We start from the raw sequence: 9,826 nt of genomic DNA, 5'->3' as shown, positions 1-9,826 counted from the left end.
TTTACATTATGATTCATAACAGCAGCAAAATTACAGTTATGAAGTAGTAACAAAAATAACTATTATGGTTGGGGTCGCAGCTTTAGGACAGCCAAGAACCGCTGCACTAGCCTTGTGGATCCTGACTTTAACCCTGCTGCTACACAGGACTTGGCAGCTAACCCTTCACAGGTCCTCATTGCAGGCCAGTGGGCACATGCCCTGCTCTCCTGCACCCACCAGTGTCGCCAGGGATACTGGAGGGCTCAGAGACATTTGATGGCAAGGCATTCACATCACTGTGAAATTTTCCCTCCTCCCTCCGAAAAGAAAGACTGAAAACACCAGAGGTAGATATGGCTGGATCTGTAGGCACCAACCACAAAACCCACAGATCTTATTGCATCATGTGGCTCTGTTCTCCCTTGCTACGATGACTAATTCTATGCACCAGCTTGACTGGGTCACAGGGTGCCCACATAGCTGATCAAACATTACTGTGGATGGATCTAAAAAGTTGCTCTTAGATGGGTTGAACTCCTGCTTTGGAAGATCTAGTGAAGTGTACTGTTCTCTTCCTCATGAAACTGGGCCTCCTCCTTGAAGGCTCAAATGCATCAAACAGGCGGTCCTCCTGAGGGGATGAGGGAACTCCCTGCCTGCCACCTTGAGCTGGGACATTGGTTTTTTCCCAGTCTTTCGAGTAATCCTCTTGGATCTTCTGATGCTGACAGTGGAACTGGGGCTTGCATTCGAGGCCCAGGTTTCATCATCAGAACCGTGTAGATGTAACCAACCGTCTTATTAAATAAGAAACACAGAAACAATGTAAAAGAGAAAGCCGAGAGGTCAGAGCTCAGAGCTAAAATCTCACCCTTCCTCCTGCTGTCCCAGCTTCGCGAAAGAGAGCTACTTCCTGTCTGTTCGTTTTTTTTTATAGTATGTTGTTCTGCCTTCTCATTGGTTGTAAACCCAAACACATGACTGCCTCGTCACTGTCTGAATGTACAGCCCCCTAGGTCTTAAAGGCATATGTCTCCAATGCTGGCTATATCCCTGAACACACAAATATCTATGGGATTAAAGGCGTGTGCCACCACCGCCACACTCTTGCTATGGCTCTAATAGCTCTGACCCCCGGACAACTTTATTTATTAACATACAATCAAAATAATATTTCAGTACAATTAGATTACCACCACAGAACCGACCTTGTGGATTTAGCCTGGGAGCCAGAGAAGATATGGCGTAACTCACTGCAATGGATGTGGAAATAGTCCACTCTGCTTAGCCTCCATTTCAACCTATAGCATGTGAGCAGTTTGTAACTCACATGTCACAGTACGTGTGACCACCCATCCGAGGACCTGACATGACATGCAGTGACCAGTGGCTGGTTTCATCCTGTGAGACAGGAACTCTTCAGTTACAAAAGTCATTCAACCTCATATATTCGCAAGATATCTCTCTGTCTCTCTGTCTCTGTCTCTCTCTCACACACCACACACACACACACACACACACACACACACACACACACACAGCCCCTGTAACTCCTTAATAGAAATTGATTGCTCTCGTAATGATGAGGAAGGGAAACTGTGCCCCTCTCAAAAAAACAAAAACAAAAACAAAATAAACAAAAACAAAAACAAAAAACTGAAATCTCCAAGAAGAGGGTACACATTGAAAAACAAACTCCTGGTTCTGCTCTGTGACTCATCCTTCTCCTTCATCTTGGGAAACATGGTAAGTTAAGTCATTGTGGTAGCTTACCAGAGCTATGCTTCAGAAAATAAATTATCTTTAGACAGTATCTCTAGCCAAAATATTTTTTAAATGGAAAAATACCCTTCAGAATGACTGTGTGTTCCTCCCTCTGCCCCCAAACAATAGAAGGAAGAACATTTACAGTTGCACTTGGGTCTAATCATAACCCATCGTGCGTACAACTGTGCGGGTGAAGAGCGTGTCTGCTATTTTAAGACCATAATTATTTTTAAATAGTACTATCCTTTCTTTCTTTCCATGAAGTCAGTGTCAGTGAACTGGAGCTTGGCAAAAAAAAAGGGGGGGGGGAGGTATATCGCCAAAAGTTGACTGATAATAGAAATATGCCTTTATTCTTAATCTCTGTTACCAAAATGAAAGGGCTAAGAGAAACGAGGAAATATAACAAATGACAGCTATTAATTTAGCAGAGGCGTGATTTGCATAGTAATGGCGGAAGTGTGTTGTTGATTATGGCGTTGGCTCTGTCATTACAGCCCTGAGAAGTGTGCACAGCCCCGCCGCACCTCCCACCATGAGCCCATCCAATAGCAAAATCACTTTCAGGGCAGACATGACTCCATCTTCCCAAACTCACAACGTCAATCAAGATAGTTTCCTTTTTGAAAAATATTTTTTTTTTCCCTTAGAAATGTGTATCTGGGGCCAGCCATGATGAGTCTGAGGGTAAAGGCTCTTGCTGCCAAGTCCTGTGACCCAGATTTGATCCCTGGAACCCACATGGTGAAAGGAGAGAACCAACTTCCACAAACTGCCCTCTGATGTCCCCACACACGGCAAGACACGTGTGTGCCTAAACACACACACACACACACACACACACACACACACACACACACACACTAATAAGTAAGTGAAAGCCATGCTTCTGAAACACATATATATTCACTTTGGTTACTGCATTCTTTTTTAACATTTACTTATTATTGTGGCGGGGAGGTGAGTGTGCTCAGGCCTCCGGGTGTGTATAGAAGTCCAAGGACAAGTCACACGAGTCAGTTTTCTTCCATCGTGCAGGTTGCAGGGATCAATTCAGGCTGTCAGGGTTGGCAGCGATCACCGTGACTGTCCGAGCTATCTCGCCAACCCAAATCCTCATATGTTTTGAACCACCTTGTCGTCCCCGCGCCCCCCCCCCCCCCCCCCGCGCCCCATACACACTTGAGTCACATATCATGGAAGTCAACAGACACTGGGATGCCAGTTTCAGGTTTTGTGACCTCTGACCCTCCTCGGCTGCTGCCCAGAGATGTTACTGATAGGTTTGCTAACAAATGGAAACTCTAGAAGAAAAGCCTAAGAAGAAACTATCAAGCCAAAAACAATGGGGCAGGAGAAAAGCAGAAATATACACAAAGAGGTGAAAATTCTAGAAATAATCACTTTTATTTTGGTTTAATCCCATTTGGAGGCTAATTATTTTATAGCGTCTCCATATTAAGTGTGTTTTACCAAGAAGTCCAGGAGCACACCTTATCAGTTTTATTTCCTTGTGCACAATCTCTGTGTTTCAGAGTCTACCTTCTTATTTAGGGTTCCCCCTCTGCCCCCCACCCCGCCCCCCACCCGTGAAGCTGTCCTTGATCGTTTTCAGCTGGGCAGAGGCCCTCACGACCTCAGTTGGTGTTGCTCAGCTCCTCCTTCTCAGAATCTCTGCTGTTGCTGCTCTCCTTGCTCCTGTCAGCTCTTCCTAAATATTTTTATTTTATTTGACAAACGTTTATAGAAAATAGCAGACACCATCGGCACCAGCCATACACAGCATGGGGATGATTGAAACAGGCTCCCCATCGTCCCCAAGCCTCCTGGCTGGTTTATACTGGCCTAACATCACAAATACTTCCAGTTATTGGCCAGTATTCTGGGTGTCAGGGGTGAAACTGTGTGGGGTAGGGGAAGAAAATGTCCGAGAGACTCCCTCAGTACCAGAGTCAGTGTCAACGGGAAGGGTGGGTACCCGGATGATCTGTGACATCCCTCCGCACGGCTCCCTTCCTTCTTACAGTTTGCACAGTGTGAACAACTCTCGCAGTTAACATGTATTTTCTGACAAAGCCTTAAAGGCAAGTGAACTCCCTTGCTTATTGTGAGCACAACACAATCAGCAGTGATCAGCCACAGTACTGAAGAGAGAAGCAAGTTTGGGGCCCAGTGGAAGACAAAGGTTCACAAACACTCGACTCCAACATAGTACCTTTCTTGAAAATCTCCAGGGTAGATTTTTTAAAAATTACAATTTCTTACCAATCTGCAGGAGTTACTTCCCTCCCTCTACCATGTGGGTGTCCCAGGCATTGAACTCAGGTCTTTGGGCTTGGCCTTGAATGCCTTTACTCTCTGAAACATCTCCCTGGCCCACCGGGGTACTTTTGAAGACCAGAAACTTTGCTCTCATGTGCTGCTGTTCATCTTTCGAGGGGTGTCCTTCTCCCTGGGGAGGCTCGCTGTCTGCCATGGTGTGGATATCACTTGGTGTTAGGTCCCATGCTTTAGAAGTTTAGTCCTCAGCAGAGCAAAGCAGGGTGGTGGTCCTTTTTTAAGAGGCAGAGCCCAGTGGGAAGTCCTCGGCTCTTTGGAGATATTGAGGTAGTTTTCATGGAACTCTCCGGTTTTCATGAGAGGAATGTCAAAGAAGAGCAAGCTGGACCCCTTCCCACCCTCTGGCTCCTTGGCTTTCCACATGACCCCTCCCCTTCACAAATGTTCCTGCCATGAGGACCTCAGCAGAGTCAAGCAGAGCTGGCACCATCCGTGTTGGGCTTTCCACCTTCAAACTACCTAAACATAAACCCCTTTTCTTCAAAAGTTACCCAGCCTCAAATATTTTTGTTATAGCAACAGAAAGTGAACTCACTTAGGGAGTTGGTTTCTTTCCTTCCAGAAAAGCTAGACTAACAGTTTAGAGGAACCTGGGCCCTCCCGGGGAACAGTCAGGCAGAGAGCCGCGATCACAGTGGCCTCGGGATGCTCTAGCCTGGGTGAATTATGTTGCAAGAGAGGAGTAAGGGATTTGTAAGACACGGAGCCAATAGCCAACGTCCAACAGCCCTCCCTCCTCCCTTTTTCTACAAAGAGCTTCATTCAGTGAGTCTCACAATCAAATTTCACTAAAATAGTTTCCTTGCTTGATACAAGGCCAAGGCATTTCCCCAAGGAGCCCTGCTCATGTCAGAGGTGGCTCGGAGTTGGTGAAAAGAGATCTGGGTTTAGTGGCTAGATAGTCATTTTATGACATGTTTTCCATTCAGCTGGCCAGGGGCTTATCTTCCCCTTAATTGTATTATGCTCCAGTGTTGGCGGAGAAACAGGAACGTGGGGGCTGCAGGCAGATTTCACACAAGCCTTTGCTTCTGAATTCGAAGAGCCTTCTAGGTCTGTTTTTATTTGGGGGATGAGTACCTTGTGACCTAGCACCACTGTGGCAGAGCCACGTGTTCACGACCTGACCCAGGTAATGCCAATTGAGCAGTGGTTCCCAGCCTTCTTAATGCTGGGACCCTTCAATACAGTTACTTAACGTTTGGTGACCCCCAACCATAACATTATTTTGTTGCTATTTCATAACTGCAAATTTGATACTGTTATAAATCATGATGTAAGTATCTGAGATGCAGGATATCTGATGTGCAACCCGCGTGAAGGGGTCGTTTGACCCACAGGTTGAGAACTACTGTTCTATAGGCCCTGAACCACTGGAGGTGGGGGATGGGCTGATGTGCAGCTGGCCAGAAAAACATTTTGAGATTTTCAGCACCTTGGCACTTTGCCTTTTTAACACTTTATCCATAAAAGGGGAAATCTAGGGCTAAGTCTGCTACCTACCAAAGTAAAACAATCAAAATGGACCTCTTCTCATATTGTAAAAAGCTCTTTCAAATCGGATTCCAAACAATACAATTCAGTCTTTGGCTGTGATCAAGACTGCAAAATGACCTCAGCAAAATAGCATGGCAATCAATCAATCATGAACACGCACACTTCAATAGCCATGCCAACAATAATAAAAATGTAGGTGTGGGCTTCAAAAAGCCCGTGTTTCTTATATTAAACTCCCTGTAGCACTTTGGAATTGAGTTGAGTCACAAAATAAAGCAGTTTGTATATTTATGGGATTCCTCCCTTCAAGAAATGCTTGGACTGGGGTGAAATGCATCCCATATGTGTGGGAGCCAAACTACATTCCCAGGAAGCATGTATTTTCCTTTAACACCGATTTTCAGTTAATGGATGCTTCAAGTGACAATCTTCCAAGTTATTCCTGCCCTTCCCCAGGCAAGACTGGGAAGAAGTGCTTCCCCACTGCTGCTGAACTAGTTCAGATCCTGAAGGAAATGGAAAGGCATGCCCATGTTTCCACCACTCCAAGCAAAATGAACCTCTTGTAGGTTCTTCTTAATCTGATAGCAATTTGTGATAGTCACAGACCAAGAGAGAGCCTTTGTAATCTGTGATGGTCACAGGCCAAGAGAGACCATTTATAAAATGACAGATACCACAGGAGAGTAAAACACACACCCACGTGTTCTTAAATGATAGTACTTTCAAAAAGAAATAAGCTACATGTGTATGTCTGTGTGTGTGTGTGTGTGTGTGTGTGTGTGTGCAGATGCATGTGAGTGTGCACACACATATGTACACATGTGTGTACCTGCATGTAGAGGTCAAAGGACAACATCCTCTGATGGAATGACATCCATCTGAGGTGTCATTCCTCAGGCACTATCCATCTTGTTTTCTTCACAACAAGGTCTCTCACTAATCAGGAACTTGACAAACTGACAAGGTAGCCTGGCCAACCAGGCCCAAAGATCCGCTTGTTCTTCACCTTTCTGAGTGCTGGAATTGCAAGCACATGCCACTATATGGCTTTTTAAAACATGGGTTGTAGGGATCGAACTCAGGTCTCCATGCTGGGCACAGTAAGCACTCTCAGCTGGGCACAGTAAGCACTCTCAGCTGGGCACAGTAAGCACTATCAGCTGAGCTCTCTCTTTAGGCCCCCAGAAGAAGGTTAGGAGGGAGACTCAGAGAAACCCTTCCCTCCCCAGGCCAGCACGCACGCGTGGGGGTGGGGATCACCTACGCTTAGATTCATTCAGCAAATAATTACCTCGCTTGGCATAAGCACACAACCCTGAGATTTTTCTGCTTGAGAGCTCGGAAGCAGGGAGTGATGTTCCAGCTCAGGCTCAGCAGAGCGGTGCCAGGGAGACTCCAGAGGGGCTGCTATCCGGGCACAGAGATAAGCTGTGGGAAGAGGATGGGACAGGAAAGGTGCCAGGCAGAGGTCAGAGGAGCAACAGAGCACATGGCCTGTGTCAATTTGCACCTATGTCAGGGAGAACGTGGCCTGTGAGCTCTGTCTACAGTGCTGAATGGGAGTTCAGGCCAAGTGGAGGCAGAAGGCAGTCAAGGACAGGCCCCCAATGGGACATGGACAAGAACCTGGGCTCCCTCCTGAAGGGAGAGTGGGGGCAGTCATTCATCGGAGGGTTAAAACTTGATGTCTGAGTTTTCATCACGGTAGTGACTGAGTTAGTGTCGTACTGTCTCCAGATCACTTGATGTGTGATTCTGAAACTAGATCTGAGCTGAGAAGACGGCTGAGCGGGTAGAACATGCAGGTCATACAAAGTGAGGACCTGAGTCCAAATCCCCATGCCCCATGTAGAGTTGGGCAGGATAGCACATATAGCTGTAATCCAGTGCTCCTGTAGGGAGACGGGAGGCAGAGGCAGGAGGGGCCCCAGAAGCTCCAACTAGCCCAGAATATGAAGCAGAGGAGAGACCCTGTCTCAAACAAGGCAGAAGGCAAGGACCAACACCAGAGGCACTCTCTCTCTCTCTCTCTCTCTCTCTCTCTCTCTCTCTCTCTCTCTCTCTCTGTGTGTGTCTGTTTCTCTCTGTGTGTGTGTCTCTGTTTCTCTCTCTCTGTCACACACACACACACACACACACACACACACACACGCACCATGGCATGCACATACCCCCCCCACTCTCTTACATACACACACGCACATGCCATGGCATGCATATATCCACACTCACACACACATTCTCTCTCTCTCACACACACACACATACACACTGTAGCATGCATGTACTCATACTCACACACTAATAAACACACTCACACACATTCATACACAGTCACACACTCACCAACACATGTACATACTCACATACACTAGCATAAACACACACACTCATACACACTCACACATACATACTCACACAGGCACACACACATGCATGTAAAGACAGATACAGTTTTTAAGGAAACTGGATCTCAGGGAAACAAGAGGCAGAGCTGGAGGCCTTGGGCAAAGCGGGCTGGCCTGGGTACCATTTCTTCTGTAATATTTTCTGTGTGGTCCCACAAGTTTGACCTCCACAGTCCCAGGTGGCTCAGGGGTTCCAGGAAGCAACTTGTTGTGTGATAAGATGCCCACTTCCTCAGGTGGTACAGTCCCCAGGTACAAGCCATGAAGAGGATTGGTCGACACCTGTGGTACCAGCCATTCAGGTTCCTCATCAGTCTTGGTCATGTGGAAGGGCCCGTGACTCACTGGACCTGGGCACTTGCAGTGTGTGGCTACTGCATTTTAAGTCCTCAATTTCCTTATCTCTTACAAATACTAGGTGTTTATCTCTAGATCAACCTGAGAATAGCTAATATTTGGAAAACTGAGGATTTCACAATATGCAATGAGATGCCATATCTTGGCCTCCTAGCCTGGGAAGCTCCCAAAACTGAGACCTTTTTTTTTTTTTTTTTTTTTTTTTTGCCCCAAAGACTCCTTAAAGCAAAAGAATTAGTCACAGGTTTTCTACTTGACCTGAAGATAAGGTGCAAGTCTGTGATCTCAGTACTTGAGGCTGAGGAAGGAGGATCATGAGATTGTGGTCAGTTTGGGAGACATATCAAGATGGGGAGGGAGGGAGGGAGGGAGGAAGGGAGGGACGGAGGACAAGGCGGGGGAAGGGGGAAGAAAGGGACAGGAGGAGAGAGGAGGGGAGAGGAGGGGAGGGGCAGGAGTGGGGAAGGAAGGAAGGAAGGAAAAAGGGAAGAGGGGAGGGAAATATGGAGGAAAAGAAAGACAAGAACAGGACTTAAGCCCCGTGAGGAGCTAAACCCTTCCTCAGTCCTGATAGGGTCCAGCTGAACAGAGGTCACACAGCCTGCTGCTATTAGAGACCCACGGGGCTCTCCAGAGGGTGAACTCTCTTTTTAACTTCCAAAGGTTAGATGTGAGGACAACACTCTCATGACCTCTCTATCTACCAGGACAGCAAAGTCCACGGCGCTCACTTTGATCAAGGGGGGGACTAACCGGCCTGCACATCCGCTTGAAGAGCTTCCAGATAACTGAAGAAGTGACAGAAAACAGGGGCCATAAATAAAATTAAATGCCCCAAAGAAAACATCCACCCAAGCCACCGGTGCTCTGCCCCACACAGTAACTCTGTTTCTCGAGGCACAGCCAAAGGGGGCTCAGCTCTGTCTTTCTAGTCTTGTCTGATTTGCTGAAAACACATTCCAGATAGGGGGCCCAGACCCTTGTCTCCTGCAATACTAATCAAAAGATTTAAAGTTTTGCAAAACACAGACCATACCAGAGTAGAGTCTCAATAAAATAAAATAAAATAAACCAGGCATACATGGGGGGCGGGGCATGATCTGAGCCAGCTGTTAGCTGACTGTATGGACTTAGCCCGGTGTCTTCTCTTAGAAATATTTTTAAGTGGATATAATTCCCATAACAAATACTTGCCTATTTAGCTTGATGAAATTTGAATGAAACAAAGTGATTTTTATCTCAAATAAATCTATGAGGGTTCCATGAATGGCGGCTGAGCCACCGGAGCCTCCAAGCTTTTTGTGCCTCCGAGCATCACTCTAAAGACTCGTACAGACTTCTCCAGGGTGTGTCTCTTGGGCTCTAAGCCACACCTTGAAGATCATGACCAAAGACCCCGGCAGCCTTCAGGACCTTTGATTCTTAAAATAATACTAGCAAAGAACCAACCACCAGTTAATGGTCTGGTCTGT

Source organism: Peromyscus leucopus, chromosome 1, assembly GCF_004664715.2.
Source record: "Peromyscus leucopus breed LL Stock chromosome 1, UCI_PerLeu_2.1, whole genome shotgun sequence".
Classification (NCBI taxonomy): domain Eukaryota; kingdom Metazoa; phylum Chordata; class Mammalia; order Rodentia; family Cricetidae; genus Peromyscus; species Peromyscus leucopus.
This window is presented reverse-complemented; position numbering follows the sequence as displayed.